At 33.8% G+C, this 18,106-nt stretch overlaps 1 protein-coding gene across 1 annotated transcript in view; it reads right to left on the minus strand.

Annotated features, from left to right (window-relative positions):
• LOC138692860 (juvenile hormone esterase-like) overlaps window positions 1–7,935 on the minus strand; it is a 76,730-nt gene extending 68,795 nt beyond the window's left edge. The window contains exon 1 of the mRNA XM_069816165.1: window positions 7,902–7,935. The gene's annotated coding sequence lies outside the window, so the exon portion shown is untranslated. The remainder of the gene's footprint in view (window positions 1–7,901) is intronic.
• Window positions 7,936–18,106: the final 10,171 nt, after the last annotated feature.

Consider the following 18,106-nt stretch of genomic DNA (forward strand, 5'->3'; position numbering starts at 1 on the left):
TTGACAGCTTATAGAGAAGGGGGAGCAGTGTTGTCATGTTGCCCATCTTTCGTGTAAGCGAGCGCGCTGCCGATAGAGTGCAGTAATGAACGGCTGACATGAATACATACATTTCTAACCAATTTGTTGAACACTAGGCATTAAAATTTGTGTACCTTATTATTTTTATTAGCCTATAATAATAGAATAATAATAATAATAATAATTAGTAGTAGTAGTAGTAGTAGTAGTAGTAGTAGTAGTAGTACCGGTATTCTTCAATGTAAATACCGTTAGAAAAGCGTCGAAAGGACTGTAAACTGTAAAAACCGTTTTAATTTAATATGAAGCCTCTACTTTTATGAGTGTCGGTATTCTTCAATGTAATATTGTTAGAAAGGCGTTGAAAAAATTGCAAAGTGTAAAAATATTTATAATTAAAAATCTGCACGGTCTTTTTCTTTTAAAATATTGGTAACAGTGCTGCTATTAATTTTAACACAAGCAACAGTTCTCATTACGACTTGCGCCAAAGGTAAAAGAGGCCCACCATTATCTTTTCTCCTGTCAAAATACTCTCTTACATAACACACCATCTCTCGCGCTTGACTCTTTAACGGGGCACCTTGTCCAATATTCTTTATTCTCCGCCTGCCTTTCCTTCCTTCCGACATTGCACAAGTCATCTATTTGAAAACTCTAGCAGAAACTAGAAAACACACACTCCACCAATGACAACGAAGATAATAGTGTAATATAATTTAAACACAATAATTATCGATACACTAAAACAATAATACAACTAAATAATATTTTAATTCACACAAAGCACGCGCTAACCAGCTAACTCGAAGTCATTCCGGCCACTGTATTCACCACTAGGCCCTGGTATTCACGTGCAACTTGTAAACATAGACAAGGCAACACCTTCACGTTACCATGGTTACGCGTCTCTTGTGATTGGTTGATTTGAATGGTTGCCATGGTAACATGCTAAAGGCGCCATTTGTCAGGTCGGAAGTTGTATTGGACAGACCATAGTGGTCTCGCGACCCTCTACTTCCGAACTTGTTCCGATTTTCTAAAGGAAGCACAGAAAATATAATCACTAAATATTCTGACATTAACCAAGATATCGTTAGCTGGGAAAGTATTGTGATGTCAAAACATATTTTGAAATTCCAAATCAGTGCCGGAGCTCCGCTCCACCTTCGAACACAGTGCCGGAGCGTCGCTCCTCTCCGCTCCACCTCCACTACATCCCTGATAGTTGACATTATTCTACTCAGCGTACGATTACAGGTACTATTTATATAACTAAACACTGTTAATAACGACTGAGAATAAAACTTTCTTTATTTTATAAATACGGAACCGGTAATAACTAGAATTAATTATTAATACGAGATAAGATTGTGTTTTGTACGCAAATAGGTGAAATGGTACTTCACCTACTTCACCTGAATAACCGCCCCTGCATTATCGGTATTTTTAGTTTTATGTATTACTATTATTATTATTATTATTATTATTATTATTATTATTATTATTATTATTATTATCATCATCATCATCATCATCAGCTGAGTTTTCACAAGGGGGTGTGAACTAGTTCCAGAAAGAACTATCCCAACATCGTCACGCTGCGGCTGCAAAGAAACATTTGCCAATGTGAAATTTTCACTATCCTCGCGAAAATCTCTAGGCGAATTTTTGCTAAAAAAAATTGTAAAATTGAGCTCTGTGATCGCTTAGATATATCAAAGAACCCGGAATGATAACTTAATGTGTGGTTTATATTAAAAATATGAACTATCAAATGCACAAAACGTTAAACGAACGGTTCACAATAACGAACAGGTGCATATCGCTCTTAAAATGAGTTTAAAATCGGCAGTGCACAGTATTTGATTAATCGTATACCGTCCTACCGGCAGGACAGGATGTCCTCATCGTCCTAGCAAGTTCAAGTGATTATATAGGATTTCCTGTTCTGCTGAGAGAATGTTCACCTGGACCATTGGCAAGAGCGTTTCTATCTCTATTAGCGCAAAAAAATAAATAAGTTGGTACGACATATTTTTGCAGAGATATATAGCGGATTCTTTCTGTGACGGTGCGCGAATTTTCGCTAAAGCAATTCTCTTTGATGGAGATGAAAATAACACTTGGAGTAAATCTGTTTTTGGTGATACATGGTCTGAAAGTGTGTGTGAAGGAACTGTATTGAAGGTACGTAGGAAACTTGTTAAAATAAAATGGAATATTGATAACAGAATAACGTGGATTAGTTCCTCAGACATAACTAACATAGCCAACAATGGCACTTCTTCTAACTCCAATAATTCTTAAAAGTCTGACAAGAAACAACAAAAATCCAGAGAAAACATATTGTTTGCTCCAGAATCAGGAAGATACAACAAAAAGCTAGTTACTTTTGTGTTCCTTGTGGTCTAAGAGCAGTTATGTGTAGTCCTCAAACTAAACGTGACTGCTTTGCATTTCACATTCAGAATGGAATTCCTGCATAATTAATGAAAGTTAGTATTTATTGGGCTTAAATCTTATAAATGGTATTTTAAAATTACTTATTTTCAAATTTCTTTAAATAATCTCTAGTAATATCTGGTCTAGTATTCTATTTTACAAGCAAGTATTAAGAACAATATGTTAAAAAGATAAAATAAGACAATGTTATTATTCACACATATATTATGTACATTGTTTACTTTCCTGATATGTATTGAATAAAATTTTATTTATTTAGTTATCATCCTAATGTTACAAATAAAACTAATGTAAATTTTATTGAAAATAATAAATAGCATTATTAATTTACTACTTTTCTCTTTCTATTTACAAAGTCAGTAAAACTAATGTAAAATGTATTGAATATAAATAAATAAACAAAACAAAATACGTACAAAATAAGTAATACGTCCTTCTGGCAGGATAACAGGGTACTACCGGCCGGACCCATAACTTGCGTACTGCCGGTAGGACGTTACAGAAATACGTCCTGCTAGAAGGACAGCATATGGAAAATATTGTTTAAGAATCTGTCTTACCGGAAGGACAACTTACTATGTACAAAAGTCCTTCTGGAAGCGCTTCGGGAAGGACATGATTCTGTACGATTAACCAGTATCTGCACTGTAGAATTGTCAAAACAAGCTTTTCATTTCATATTGTGTCGGCTTCATTTTATTACAAGGTCGATACTAGGCAGTAGGTCTCTCCATAATAAAGATAGCATTGTTATAATTCGAACGTACCGTAGCACCAAGCACAGGGATTATATTGAAGGAGAGGTAGGAGGACTATACCTTATGTCGATGTAGATTTTGTTACTCTGACAGTGAAAAATTAGATAATGGAAAACGATTATGGATAAAAATAATACTGAAATCTAAATATGTATTTTTTTTTAAGTTAAAGGAGGCTCAAACTCGGGAACCCCCTCTTGCGTACGCCCTTGGGAAGCTACGATAATTTTCTGAAGAATTGCTGCTCTGATTGGCTCATATCTGATACATTCTTTACAGTTATTGTTAGAAAGTAGAATGACGTAACACAAGTGAAATAGTCAGTGGAATGAAATAAATAAAGAAGTTGAATAAAATTTAGATATGAACACACAAATAGCCTAAATGACATTGATTAATAAGCAAACATGTTTGATTTACCGTAAAGAAGTTTGAATTTACACTGAAGAACATTCCAGCTAGAAATAGCAAAACGGCACTAGTTATTTTCCACTTCTTCATCCTGAGGGTGGAATTTCCTTCAATATTGGAAACTATCAGAACACCTGAAATTACTATAACATCTTGTTAGACTTCTTTACAATTTTCTTCAAATCTTGTTATTGCATAGTGAAGAAACCGACGACCCAGTTCAAAAGGGAAACCACTCAAAATTTAAAGTTTTGTGAAACGTACATTTTAAAGCTATATGTTGCTATGAAAAATCATCTCTCCAAATATCACCTCGCTATCACCAATCCCATCGACTCTAAATAACCTCGTAGTTGATAAAGCGTCGTTAAAAATCGTTGAAATTACTCCAAATTCTGTTAGTGATGTTTTACGTGTTTCTGTTAGTGATGTGAAATAACGCTGCAGATTTTCAGAGCGAATAGCTCGTGATGTATGTAACAAAAAGTGTAATACCATATTGTTGGAAAGTATATAGTTTGTTCTCTCAGAAAAAAAGTATTTTCCCAAATGTTTAACACCCTCTTATTTGTACTGCGAGTAGGATCTTGATTTTTATCCATATCGATAGATATTTATCCCTCTGGCATATTTCAATAGAATGGATGGTTTTCGTTCAAATTTAATTTCAAACTAAGCCACTGAACGATGCGATCAGGTTACAACTTGTAGTCAGAGAGGAAGGTGAAGGTCAGAGTGCTGCATTGGAGTTAAATCGCTCGCTTGAACTCGGTCGAGTGTCGCACCCCTCGAATGAGATACGATCGGTCGTGATACGCTCGTAATAAATAGCAGCACAGTACAAGGTCATCTCACCGACATGTCTTATCTTGTATGGAAGGCGAAGATAAGATACACATATGTTTTGCTCACACGGTAAAAATAAGGAACAGTCAATGGAACGTACCAAAACAGGAACATGAAGTTATAAATAAAATAGTATGAAAAACTTCTATATACAGTTATTAGCCTATTGCTAATTAATAATTATTCAATATTTGATTTACCACATATATAATATGATAGGTCCATACATAGTGTTCCGCCTATATACTGCGGCAATGTAGAAACGTTTTACAAAATATTATTGATATAGCAATAGATTAATAATAATTTTAGTACAGAGATAACGTCACAGAAAATATAATAAAACGAATAATCATGCCCCACAACTGTTATAGACGCAAAGATTGATACACTAATTATTAGAGATTATTATTATTATTATTACTATTATTATTATTATTATTATTATTATTATTATTATTATTATTATTATTATTATTATTACTACTAGAAAACTTGATACAGTTCTTGCATTATCGTGATTGTGTTCTCCGTTTATAATAATTACATTTACATCCAATAACATCTATCAGATGTGGCAAAAACAAAATCATTCCTGTGGGGGGGGGGGGAAATTTACCTACAACATTTATATTACATTTTAAAGCAAGTTTTGTAGTTGTACTATGGAGAGGTTAGTTAAACACTGCAAAGTTTTGAAATGATAAACATCTATGATGTTACTACACAGTTCATCACTGTAACAAGAACGAATGTCTGACGCTCGGCGTATACCGTTCGAGGATTTATCGCTCGTGACAATTTTACCCATCATGCATGGGCGCTACCTATCGGATTATGCTATGAACTACTTGGCGCTCGAGCAAAAACGTCCGATGCAGACCTCTGGAAATAAAAACAATTAGGGGAGCTGTACAGGGACATCATTTTCTTTTTACTTCAATTTTTATTGTACCTGAGTTTTTTTTAATGTACTTCACTCCCACTCCTTCTACTAGAAAATTTCTAACCGTCCTCCACACAGAACCAAGGCCGCGTATGCAGTCACAGTCGCCTTACGGTCATAGTAAACAGTACTGAGTTAGTGAGCATAGTACGTTCCAAAAATATGTTCGCGTTTTTCAATGACGAAAGAGTTTTCAATATTGAATCGTATTTTCGCACAGGTACTGTCGTCCGTTTGCTTACGTCGCATCCCGGTTTCCCCCACCCGCTTCTGCTCGCCCCTCTGTAAAGGCTAGTGGCTGGGTTGTTTTAGTTCTTTCCTGAAAACATTAATTTCTGTTAGGAATAGGACGTCTACGTAATATTATACAACTGTTTAAAATAACTTAAATAAAAGGGTCTCGTTAAGTAATTAACAGTCACATGATTTCCCCCCTTTCTACGACCCTGCGACATAACCATTTGGATTCGGACCTTTTACATCCGAGCATTTTATAAATGTGCCAGACAATTTATTTCTGGTGGCATTTGTTTTATTATTTTATTGTTTATTTTTAAAAACTAGGTAGGGTCTGAGAACTGCTCACTTTATGATTTTTATGCATCATATTGTTGAAACTGCATTTGTGAACTTCGTTTTAACCTGACAATGCTTTTTAGTTATTTTACGCATTCTGGTTATTGTATTGTGTTTCTGTTTTGTAAAGGGTGCAAATAGCCATAGTAGCTGACGCACCCTTTTTAAACCCCACTAACTAACTAACCACTTGGACGGACAGTAGATAGCATGTCTGAGTAATTTTATCCTTTAGGATCGGGCAGAAGTGAAGACTGAATTTACAGTACGTAAGGTACTCTTTTATAGAGTAGGTACAGAATTATTTCAACATGAATTGCTAGTAGCCTACGAAGGACGAAACTGATAATTGGAACTAAGTACAATAGTCTATATTGCGATAATATGCACAAAAGAACTGAAGCCTGTATCGAAATGAACGGCCACCATTTTCTAAAATGTGTTTAAATATCCATATTATGATTATTTTTCAATTTAACTTCATTCTCTATATTGCACGCTAATGTACTAATATACTTACTTACTTACTTACTTACTTACTTACTTACTTACTTACTTACTTACTTACTTACTTACTTACTTACTTACTTACTTACTTACTTACTTACTTACTTACTTACTTACTTACTTACTTACTTACTTACTTACTTACTTACTTACTTACTGGCTTTTAAGGAACCCGGAAGTTCATTGCCGCCCTCACATAAGCCCGCCACTGGTCCCTATCCTGAGCAAGATTAATCCATTCTCTATCATCATATCCCACCTCCCTCAAATCTATTTTAATATTATCTTCCCACCTACGTCTCGGCGTCCCCAAAGGTCTTTTTCCCTCCGGCCTCCCAACTAACACTCTATATGCATTTCTGGATTCGCCCATACGTGCTACATGCCCTGCCCATCTCAAACGTCTGGATTTAATGTTCCTAATTACGTCAGGTGAAGAATACAATGCGTGCAGTTCTGTGTTGTGTAACTTTCTCCATTCTCCTGTAACTTCATCCCTCTTAGCCCCAAATATTTTCCTAAGCACCTTATTCTCAAACACCCTTAACCTATGTTCCTCTCTCAAAGTGAGAGTCCAAGTTTCACAACCATACAGAACAACCGGTAATATAACTGTTTTATAAATTCTAACTTTCAGATTTTTTGACAGCAGACTGGATGATAAAAGCTTTTCAACCGAATAATAACAGGCATTTCCCATATTTATTCTGTGTTTAATTTCCTCTCGAGTATCATTACTAATATACACTGCATAATGAATATGTCCGAATGGATAGCTTAGTTCGTGAGTAAAAACACTTATTGTTAATACTGTACTGTATTTTGATTAAACAAAAACCTAATGAAAATTATCAAACTCAAAATTGTGATATTTCATAGTTTACATAAATGGATGAACTACTTTTCTTCCCTCCTATACCCAGTAAAGTGATTTGTTTATATTTTACGCCAGTATCATCGAACTCCAGTCGTGGAAGGGGGTAGCAAACTGTGTTTCCGGTTCTCAACCGTTAATCCAAAGGTATAACCAGGTTAATATTAGAAATGTTAGTAAAAATAAAATGATGTCCCTGTACATTTCTTGTGTTGTTTAGTTTTCCGATCAAAAATTTCTGTTTGGCGGTATAACAAAATTTTATTCACACGGTATTTTTGGTGATTGCAGGAATATAATTAACATTTATAACTCAGTCTATGCGTAGTCTGATGACAGATTCGCACCAGAGGACGAGAAAAATGTTTATTAACGATGTGACTTTGAAGCAGATTTCTTCCGATTTCCACTGCCGTTTACACTACGAAATTTGTTATAATCCTAAATTAAAGTTAGCACAGGCATTGAATGATCTATCTTATATTGTAACACGTACCATTAAAACGAGACTTACAAAAGCGATACGTGGCTGCTGTTCGTGCCAGTTTGTAACTAAACTGGAGTTATGGGTTTTTTTCTCCGGGATATTATCGGGTTTTGTGTCAATTGCCTCGCAATTTATCAACACAACACACAATCACTGCTGTATTTATCAAGAAAGTATTAGTCCAGGTGTAGGAATATAGACAGTACAAGGCCATTCCTTTATTTTATCTGGCTGCATAGCAAATTTTCTCCCTCCTCTGCCTCGCTGTTCTCTCTCTCTTCTTTTTGTCCATATTGTTCTCCTTCACAATTGTTTTCTTTCTCTTCCTTTCTCGCTTCTATTCTTTTCGACTCTCTTCCTAATCATTGATGAAAATCGTAGTGAGACAAGTGGCCAACAGGCTTAGAGTTCACATAGCCACTTCTTCTCAGCCCTAATTTCCCTTACAAGGACGCCAACCACAAAGGAAGAAGAACCAGATCGACGTTGCTCCTGGATGTAGTATATCCACCGCCTGCAGGGTCCTGAAATCAGTAGGGAAAACACTAAAAGGCCTGGTTGCAGAAACCTCCATCAAATATGATTGGCGATCAAGGAGGGTTTGAATGGCCATCAGTTCTATTTCTGTTACAGAAAAAAAAAGAATCAGTATTTGATCGGAGACCAGTCTTTCATCAAATTTGACCAACCGATTTTTGCTGGTTAAGTACTGATCCTTGATCAAATATTTATGTTGTTCTGTTTATAATTCACTTACTGCAATTTATATAGTAAATAGTTATAGCGTAATAATATTGTTTCGACATGGGCCTAATGGATTCTTCTGATGAAGAAATTTTATGATGAGAAAATGTTATTAAGAGGGCATTTCCGTTATAGGCATGAATTATTGTTTATATGTATAATGGCAGAGAATTTGAGCAAACATTTAGGTTAAGTAAGGATACGTGTGTTTTGTTACTTTCAAAAATTGAAACAAATATATGCAGACAGACAAATCGAAACCTTCCACTTTCTCCTATGAACCAAGTTCCAATAACGCTGAGCTTTCATGCTGTTGGAATTTTTCAGACAGTCTTAGGTGATCTTGTTGGGGGTCCACAATTCAATTATTTGCCGAGTAGTTAGGAATGTTACTTATGAAACTGCTTTGTTATCGCAGGATCTCATAAAGCCCCCAACCTCTGACAGGGAACGATTTGAAATCCAGGGAGAATTTTCAGCCATGTCAGGATTTCCAAGAGTAACTGATTCTATAGACTGCAAACATCCCTATCCAATCATCAGGTTTAAATGATGCCGAACTTTATCGAAATAGAAAAGGTTTCTTTTTTGTGAATATACAGGCAATAAGTAGCCTACATCATTATTGAAATTCTGGAATGTTGTAGCCCGTTGACAGGGTTCTACACATGACAACACAATATTTTTAATGAGTAGGTTACGAGCTCAATTTGTAAACAGAGAGATGGGAAATGGAATTTTTTTGGGCTATGGAGGCTATGCATGTTCCAATTTCTTGTCGACTCCACTAGAAAATCCCACAACAGAAGCCCCTTCACGTTTTTTTGTTTGCTTCATTTTTTTTCTATATTGTACATAGTCTATATACAAATAGAATCCGCCTGTTTCCTTTCTACAAAAAGCAACAAAACAGCAAAGCGTTCATTTGTTTTCCTAGTCACCGCCCACTTGGTGCATTCGTTTCGTGACTTTTAAAGAGCATCAAATTGGCTGTAGTTGCTAAATAGCGCTGTTGTCAAATGCATTTCTTTCTCAAATCAGCAATTAGTAAATCGAAACAAGTTGATTGGAGATTCACGTTTGTGCAACGCAATGAACACTCAAGTAAATCAGTGATGAAGACATCGATGATGAAGATTCACCTCAATCAGCAACGGTGGTAGAAGCAATTCTCTTACTGATAAACCTGAAGTTGCGTCCAATATACAAGAACAGGAGTGTAGCTGTGGGTCAATATCGACGGCTTAGTGTCAAAGGACACTAACTCCAAAAATCGACTTTTTGAGTTATTTAACTTATAGTATCATGTTGTACAAAGTAGGCTTTATATAGTGAGAAAGTAATATGTCTCTACAAATAATAGTTTTATTTTTTTTGGAGATAGTGTTGTGTTAATTTAGACAGATGTTAAGTGTTAAACAACACTATCTACATTTAGTTTTCTTTGACAATAACAAAATATAACTTAGACTAGAAGAACACTAAGTCGAGATAGTGTTCTGTCTCTAAATTATTTAACATTTCTAAGACTTTATTGGTGACACTGCCTCAGAACATACAACCATCAATGTAATACAATCACCATACTGTTCATTGTTAGAGAGAGTTAGAGTTTTTAATTAATTGAATAAGCATTCTTAAATCAATCCAGTTTGTAATAAGTTTACAGTTTGTAAGAAACGCAGCACAGGATTGCTCTGATAATTTGATACTCTTTTATTAGAGCTAAGAAATACTCAGTTCGAATACTAGGGGCAGGTTATGGTGAAGTTGGCTTTAGCAACATCTAAAATTTTGCAAGGAATGTGTGATTAAGCTAATATGAGCATAGCTGTTATTAGTCCATCTCCAACGCCGGATAACAGGGAAAGCCAGTTAGTGGAAAGAAATTGCTGGTAAAAAAGTTCTAGACAAAGATTGTACAAAATGTCTCCTTAAATGCAACCTCTCATTTAGTGCTGAAGACAGACATGAAATTCATAAATAATATTGCAATATTGAGAATAACGATTTGAAGCGGTAATTTTTGATGGGCCTTATAGAAGTGAAGGAAATCCAAATCCAAAAACGATGAATCTAGAAGGGGAAACATCATTTTTCCTGTGAAAAATAAAGAAAAGGTTTTTTCTTCCCATCTTTGATATATCCAACACAATAATAGAACATATTTTGAAAAAAGTGACAATAACATAGTGGATACTGATCGAAGAGGAAAGCTTGAGCCCGGAGTGAAGAAATCTGAAAGTACTCGTGAATATATAGTGAACCACACTGCTTAATTTTCAAGAGTACTTTCCAACAAGAGCACAAGAAACGACACTGCAAGAGAATATCTGATTTGTGATTTAAATTTACAAAAAAAAAAATGTATGAATTGTACAAAGAAAAATTCAGGAATGCTAATGATGTTCGGGCAGAAAAGTTTTCATATTATCGTCACATTTTCAAAAATAATTTTAATATAGCTTTCCATAATCCCACAAAGGATCAATGTTATAAATGTTATAAATATGATCACATGTCTGAACGTAAGAAGATAGAGACGGAGTCAGTTCATCAGTCCGACATTGAAAGAAAGGAAGCAGCTTGTCAAGTAAAAAACGATTACAAAATTAAGGCATCAATAAATAATCTTTATTTTTTTTTTAATTTGATTTCGAAGCTGTGTGTTACAGTCCAAATGTTAAAACGGAATTAGTGTTTTATAAACTTAGATTATTAGCTGTATATAGTTTGACCCTGTATGATTTAGCCATCAGAACAGCTGAAAATTTTATATGGAACGAGGGAATTGCAGAAAGGGGAGCTGCAGAGGTACCATCATGTCTCTTTGCTCAAATGAAAAAACTGCAGAATGGTAAAAGTTTCTGTTTCATGTCTGATACCTGTGGAAGACAAAACCGGAATGTGCTTATATCAACCATGCTCCTCTACACTGTGAATGTTTTGGACATACCTCAAATTGAACATATTTTTTTAACCAGGACATTCACAAATGGACACAGTCCATGCGCACATTGAAAAAAAAAAACAGCAAAATATACAGAAATATTTGATCCATCAGGGTGATATACTATAGTTAGAGCTGTATCAAAAATAGAAGTGGAACAGAGTGATGTAATGATGTAAGAGAAATTCAGAAGACATTAATAAAGAACAAGAAAGTTGACACTAATGGAAACATTGTAAGATGGCTGCATATAGTGTGGTTCCAGTATCGGAAATGTGACAGTGAACACGTATTTTTTAAATACAATTATGATGAAGAATTCCATAAATTCAAGATACAGAGGAAGATTACACGTGGATTTAGGCTGGATAATCTTCAGCTTAAACCAAAAGCATCATGGGGCACTGAAAATCTACAAGATTATGAAATGAAAAATGTATTGCAACTGTGTAAACAGAACATTATACCAGGAAATTACCATTTCTTTTACACCAGCTTAAAAATGGAGAACAGGAAATCATAGTAGAAGAATCTCAAAATGAAGAGCAATAAGTAATTATAAAATTAAGAGGAAATTTTAAATTTTTTATATGAGAGGTATGGATATTGATACTATTCAAAACATAAAATACTGAATCAAATAAAATATAATATATTCAGATTATAATTGTATTCAATGTAATTTAGGGCATAAATTCTGAGTTAAGTGTGTATTTTCTTTTCATTATGTGCAGATAGACTTTTAAATCAACTGAATTTGTAGGCTTTGCTATTCTTTAAAATAAATCGATCATTAGTTAAATAACTTTTTCGTCCAAACCCCTCATCAGCTGTGGTAAATTAAAGTAACATTACCAACTATTTAAAAATACTTTCGTTCTAAAATGCAATGTAAAAATGAAGATAACTTTGCTTTTTTATAATTTTATAAGTGCACTGTTAAAATTATTATTTCAGATAATAGTATAAATTGAACTAATAATGCTAATATTATGCTTTTATGCTTTATAAATAATATTAACTGGTACTTTTATAATAATGCTAATATGTTCTGAGTTTAGATAATGTTCCTTTATAAAGAAGAAGAAATATGATAATTGCTGCTCACCACAATAAGTTAAATTTATTTATTTGCATTGTCAAATAGATCTATAATTTTTTATTAAAGTGTTTGAATTCAAAATTTCGGCATTTATTTTTTAACACTATCTACAAAATTGAACGCTTCATGTTAGTAACAAAGAACACTATCTCCAAAATGTGTTAATTTTTAAGACAATATTAAATATTTCTAGAAAATATGTATTGTATTGTCTTTAGGGTTATATTCTCTACATATGGCTTAAATTTTATCAACTTAACTCTTAAATTAAAGCAGTAACATAAGAAAATGTACACAATTAAACTGTTTTTTGCCTTCCTGTAAAGTTGTGATTTGGAGTTAGTGTTCTTTGACATTAAGCCGTCGATATGTTCTAACGAAATTTTCATCTCATCGGTAGGGGAAAAAACTATAAATATGTATGTAAAATAACAAAGTAGATCCTCCAGCAATTGTAGTTGTAGGGTTGAAATCAATCAAGAAAAACGATAAAAGAGAATTTAAAGTTGTCATGGAAGATATTTCCGAAATTAAGGAGGAAGATATTGTTCAGTTTTTACCTAAACTTCTTTGAAAATTGGCCGTCTTGATGGCAATATTTTGTTTGAATTTGAAATAGACATATAAGTTCTTGAACTTCGATGTGAATGATTTCTTTGAATTTGAAACTGATGTTGAATGTCTTGAACTTTTGGTTTTTTACTGTTTACAACCATATATTTGTGTTATAAATGTTTTGGGTTATGGATGATGGTTGTGTTGTGTTTACCATCTACAATAAATAACACATTTAAAAAAAATAAGGCCAATATTACCATAAAAGTGGGGTTAATTTCAAATAACAATGAAATAGTGTTTCTAATCAAAGTATTCCCAGCTATGTATATCTTTGATTCTGGTTTTTTTTTTTTCAGTATTTAATTTATATATTTATAACTCCGAGGTTGTGCACATTAATACAAACATATTTTTCATTATTTTTTCATCTCATTTAAATTAAAACAACAATTTTTATTCATTTGTGAAAATCAGAATTGATCAAAGTAGCCCTATTTTACGGTAGCGTATTTTTCAATATTTCTCCTCCCATTCAGTCATTTATATGCGGTAAGCCCAGCGTAAAGGGAATTATAATAATTATGGACACTTCGCGTCGGTACCTTTGATGTAGCATGACTGATTTCAATGACCTTCAAACCAGCTCGAGCAAGAGATTCTGCTTTTTCGCTAGAGTTGGTGCTCCCATCACATCGGCTACGGAGTCCGTATCTCACCACAGTCTAGTATATACAGTCACGAAGCTCAATACGTAGTAAATATGCATCCATAGATAGTTGCTAACCACTAGAATCGCTACTATCGTCTCATTACCGACAATGCGAAATAGTACCTGCACAGTCTATTGTTCCTAGTACCCTCATAAACTCAAGCTTCGTGGTTATACCAGCGAATAGGGATTATATAGAATGGACAATGAGTGAATTTTCCTGGTTTTTTTTCTCCGTGCGACGGCGTTTAGTTCCACTTTCAAGCGCTAGAGGTTAGTGTAATCGAGCTCACGCTAAGATAATAATAATTTAATATAAGAGTCGAGACACAGGATCCAAACATCGCGTACCTTATTACATAATCCAGTAACGCTTTGCTTCAAATAAATTCAAGTTAACAGCTTCCCCTTATTTCTCAGTGATAAACTAGTTGTAATAATATTTTTAAGTCTATATATATAATAAATTATATTATAAAATAATATAATACATTATAAAATTATGTATCAAATTCGTTTAATATTATTTTGTATACAATATAGCCTATAGGCATATGATTTTTACTTTTCATAAGATTTTTGTTTTTCCATTTTCATATTTTAATTGTTGTTGGGGTCAACGTCTCAACTCTCATTATAAAGAAACTCTAGAGTCTAGACATTACAGTTAATGACGGATTTATTATTTCATCGGTCCAATTTATTTTATGTGAATACATAATGTACCTAGATGTATTAATTGTATGTGTTATATCTGCAATGCTTGGGAAAAGTGACATAAGTCAGTTTCCACAAACCTTTTTTGATAATTTATTGACAACTTAAACTAGTTTATGTCGATTTGATTTCTTTCTGTATGAATTATTGTAATGGGAGGAATACTTATGTATTTTTTTTCCAAGCGAGCAGATGTTCCGTAAGTTGTCAATAAATTATCAAAAAAGTTTTGTGGAAACTGACTTGTGTCACTTTTCCCGAGCACTGCAGATATTTACGCTGTGTCGACTGCTAGCTGGTGTGGTGTCAGCGCCAACTCTAGGGAGAAAGCAGAATGTCACGCTCAAGCTGGTTTGAAAGTCATTGAAATCAGTCCTGTTACATCAAAGGTACCGACGCGAAGTGTCCATACTTGTAATTCCCTATATGCTGGATTGATGGATAGAAATCTGAATGAATACACGGATATAAATTGTCTTTGTTTTTTTTTTCTAATTTAGCCAAATCAGTAGCTGAAATAATAATAATAATAATAATAATAATAATAATAATAATAATAATAATAATAATAATAATAATAATACATAGGCTTAGGCCTAGTTGTTATTGCTTTTATTGTTTACACTAGCCTTACTCGTGCGCTCCGCTGCACCTATTAGAAATAAATATAAAGTAATTACATAATTAAAATAGGACGTTTGATCCAGGGAACATTCGTGTTTGATAGGATAAATCGTTTAATATGTTTTTAATATGTTACTTAATTTAAATTGTATTTAAATAATTAAAATGCGGTCATGTTGGTCCAGAGAGCAATCATTTGGTGCAATGACAATTCCTTTAACATGTTTCTTAATTGTTATTACATGCAACCATAGTTTAATGAAGATTGACATATCATTTAGTTTTAACGTGTATACTTTATATTACTTACTATATGTTTTAGAAGTTGCTGTAATAACATTGTAGAATTATGTCCATCTAGAGAAACTACACTTTCCAATGGTGAAATAATAATTAAACAATTAATTAGCTTCCGATACCTATTACTTCATACAAACACAGAAACATTCTCTTAGGCTATGTTTAATAGCTTTCGATTGTTGTTGTCCAAGGCCCCTTATAGACGAAGTCATTTGTTTTCATTTCAGTACAGTGCCTTAGATGACGTTGTTATTGTAATTTTAAAACTCATTTATCTCATTAAATATCAGTCCTATCAACATTTTGTATAGAATAAAACTTATCGGAAATTATTTTTGAAGAAACTTTTGTTATGTAATATTTTTCATGATAACCAATAATAAGCGAGGTATTTCGATTTATTTAATTCAGGCCCCCTTATAACCCCCTTTTAAATAAATTATTTTGAATGCCATATAGCCTAAAATCTAAGTTACAACGAACTTAATTTATATTCCAATTTTCATATAAATCGGTTCAGCCATTATCGCGTGAAAAGGTAACAAACATCCAGACAGACAGACATACATACAAACAAAAATGTCAAAAAGCGATTTTCGGTTTCAGGATGGTTAATTATACATGTTAATGCCAATTATTTTTGGAAAATCGAAAATTACCAGAAAAATTTTGGTTACAGATTTATTATTAGTATAGATTAATTCTATAGAAGATGTAAAATTCATGGATTAGGACCTAACCTCATTTTTCGGCGTAGGCTGAACCGTTGAAAGAGCCCTTCTAATTTGCACGCATAATTATATCGTCATTTTGTCTTTCTCTTCCTACAGTACTCTTTGCTAATCAGTAATATTTTGAAATATACAGCAATAACTATTTAATAATTACGCGATTCTAGTAAAAAATAGTGTACCTATAATAATAATAATAATAATAATAATAATAATAATAATAATAATAATGATAATAATATTATTATTTTATAGACGGATTTTAATTTGAAGTAAACAATTCTCGCCACATTGGAACCTAATATTTATCATAATTATATCATTTGTTGAAATCAATTTGTTTGCTGAATGAATTTGATTTGGCCGTGCAATAACTTCCCCAGTTTCTCATGGGCAGAATCTTACTTTATTGGCAAGACTTATTATAAACGCAGCCGAAAGAAATCGGACATTTTATTCACTAACACGACGCTGTTGACCTGAAGACAAGAGTAGGCCTCTGACTTTCCTCCCCAACGGAACAGAAAATCACTCCTCAAATATAGAAAGACTGCATTTTGAAGGGCTTTCGCGACATCATTTTTCGTCACTTAACTAAATGTCGGCGCGTGTCAGTTATTATTGTAAATTTATGGCTCCTTGAAATCTCTGGTTAGAATGAAATACATTGCATTCAGCTGTCATGTCCTTCTCTATACCTGCCTGCGCAAACAAATGAAGGAACCAGGCAGGTAGAGAAGATAATTACGTGTGCATTAAAGTGGAAATAATCCCGGATAATTCTCTTGTTGAACGTCCATAATATAGGAAAAATATACTTTATGAAGTATTATATTATGAAGTGCAGAAATTCTACCAACTAGACGTCAGCTGTGAATGTGAACTGTGCAGCGAATCGTTTGTCCGATATCACGTACTGACGTGCAAACGCATAGCTGTGTGATTGACAAAGTTCAGCAGCGGTGACTGAATCGAACTGTGTCGTCCCTGCACGATATAATGTTGTGCACATTGTGCGCTTTTCTTCCTATTATAATAGCTATTATGAAGAGCACTCCATCACTACCACTTTTATTCACAATCAGTGGCGGCTCGTGAAGTTTAGTTACAGACGGGTGCAGGTTCGAAAACTGAAAAGTGAAATGTGATTGTTACATTAAACGTAGGAATATCGCAAGTAAATGAAACTCTTCCAACAAACACAAAAGCATTCGACGTTTCAAAAACTATCGCTGTTTACGACAAATATCTAAAACTTTTTCACAGTTCATAAATAGGCCAAGTTAGTTATTATTCTGGATCAGGCAATTCTAAGGTTTTCTTTAATGTCGCTTGCATAATATTAGCGTTTATTGTTCTTTCACAAGTTCATAGCCTCACATTTACTACGACACTGCTTTCTTTACGGTCGCCATAGCAACACATATGTAAACAGCTGGAAGGAACGAAACGCGAGATAATCGATGTGTGACGCAGCTCTAACACAATCGTCTCTCTCATGCGTAACGCCTACCGCCGCCGCTAGATGGCAGGTACATATAATATGAACCCGTACGAATAAAATGTATTGCATTTTATCATTAATTACATTTGATATTCTAATACAAATATTCTGCGCACTCTGTCTGCGCAGGAAACGTAAGTAGAGCCGCTGCTCATATCTTGCTTGAGGATACACCTGCAAATCTTAATTATTTAAGCCCAAGGGACTGTGTAGGTAAACCGCATATGAAAGGCGTCGTTTTTTCTTGAAAAGCGTCGCGACGGGCGTCGATTGTT

Source organism: Periplaneta americana, chromosome 2 (assembly GCF_040183065.1).
Source record: "Periplaneta americana isolate PAMFEO1 chromosome 2, P.americana_PAMFEO1_priV1, whole genome shotgun sequence".
NCBI classification, from domain to species: Eukaryota; Metazoa; Arthropoda; class Insecta; order Blattodea; family Blattidae; genus Periplaneta; species Periplaneta americana.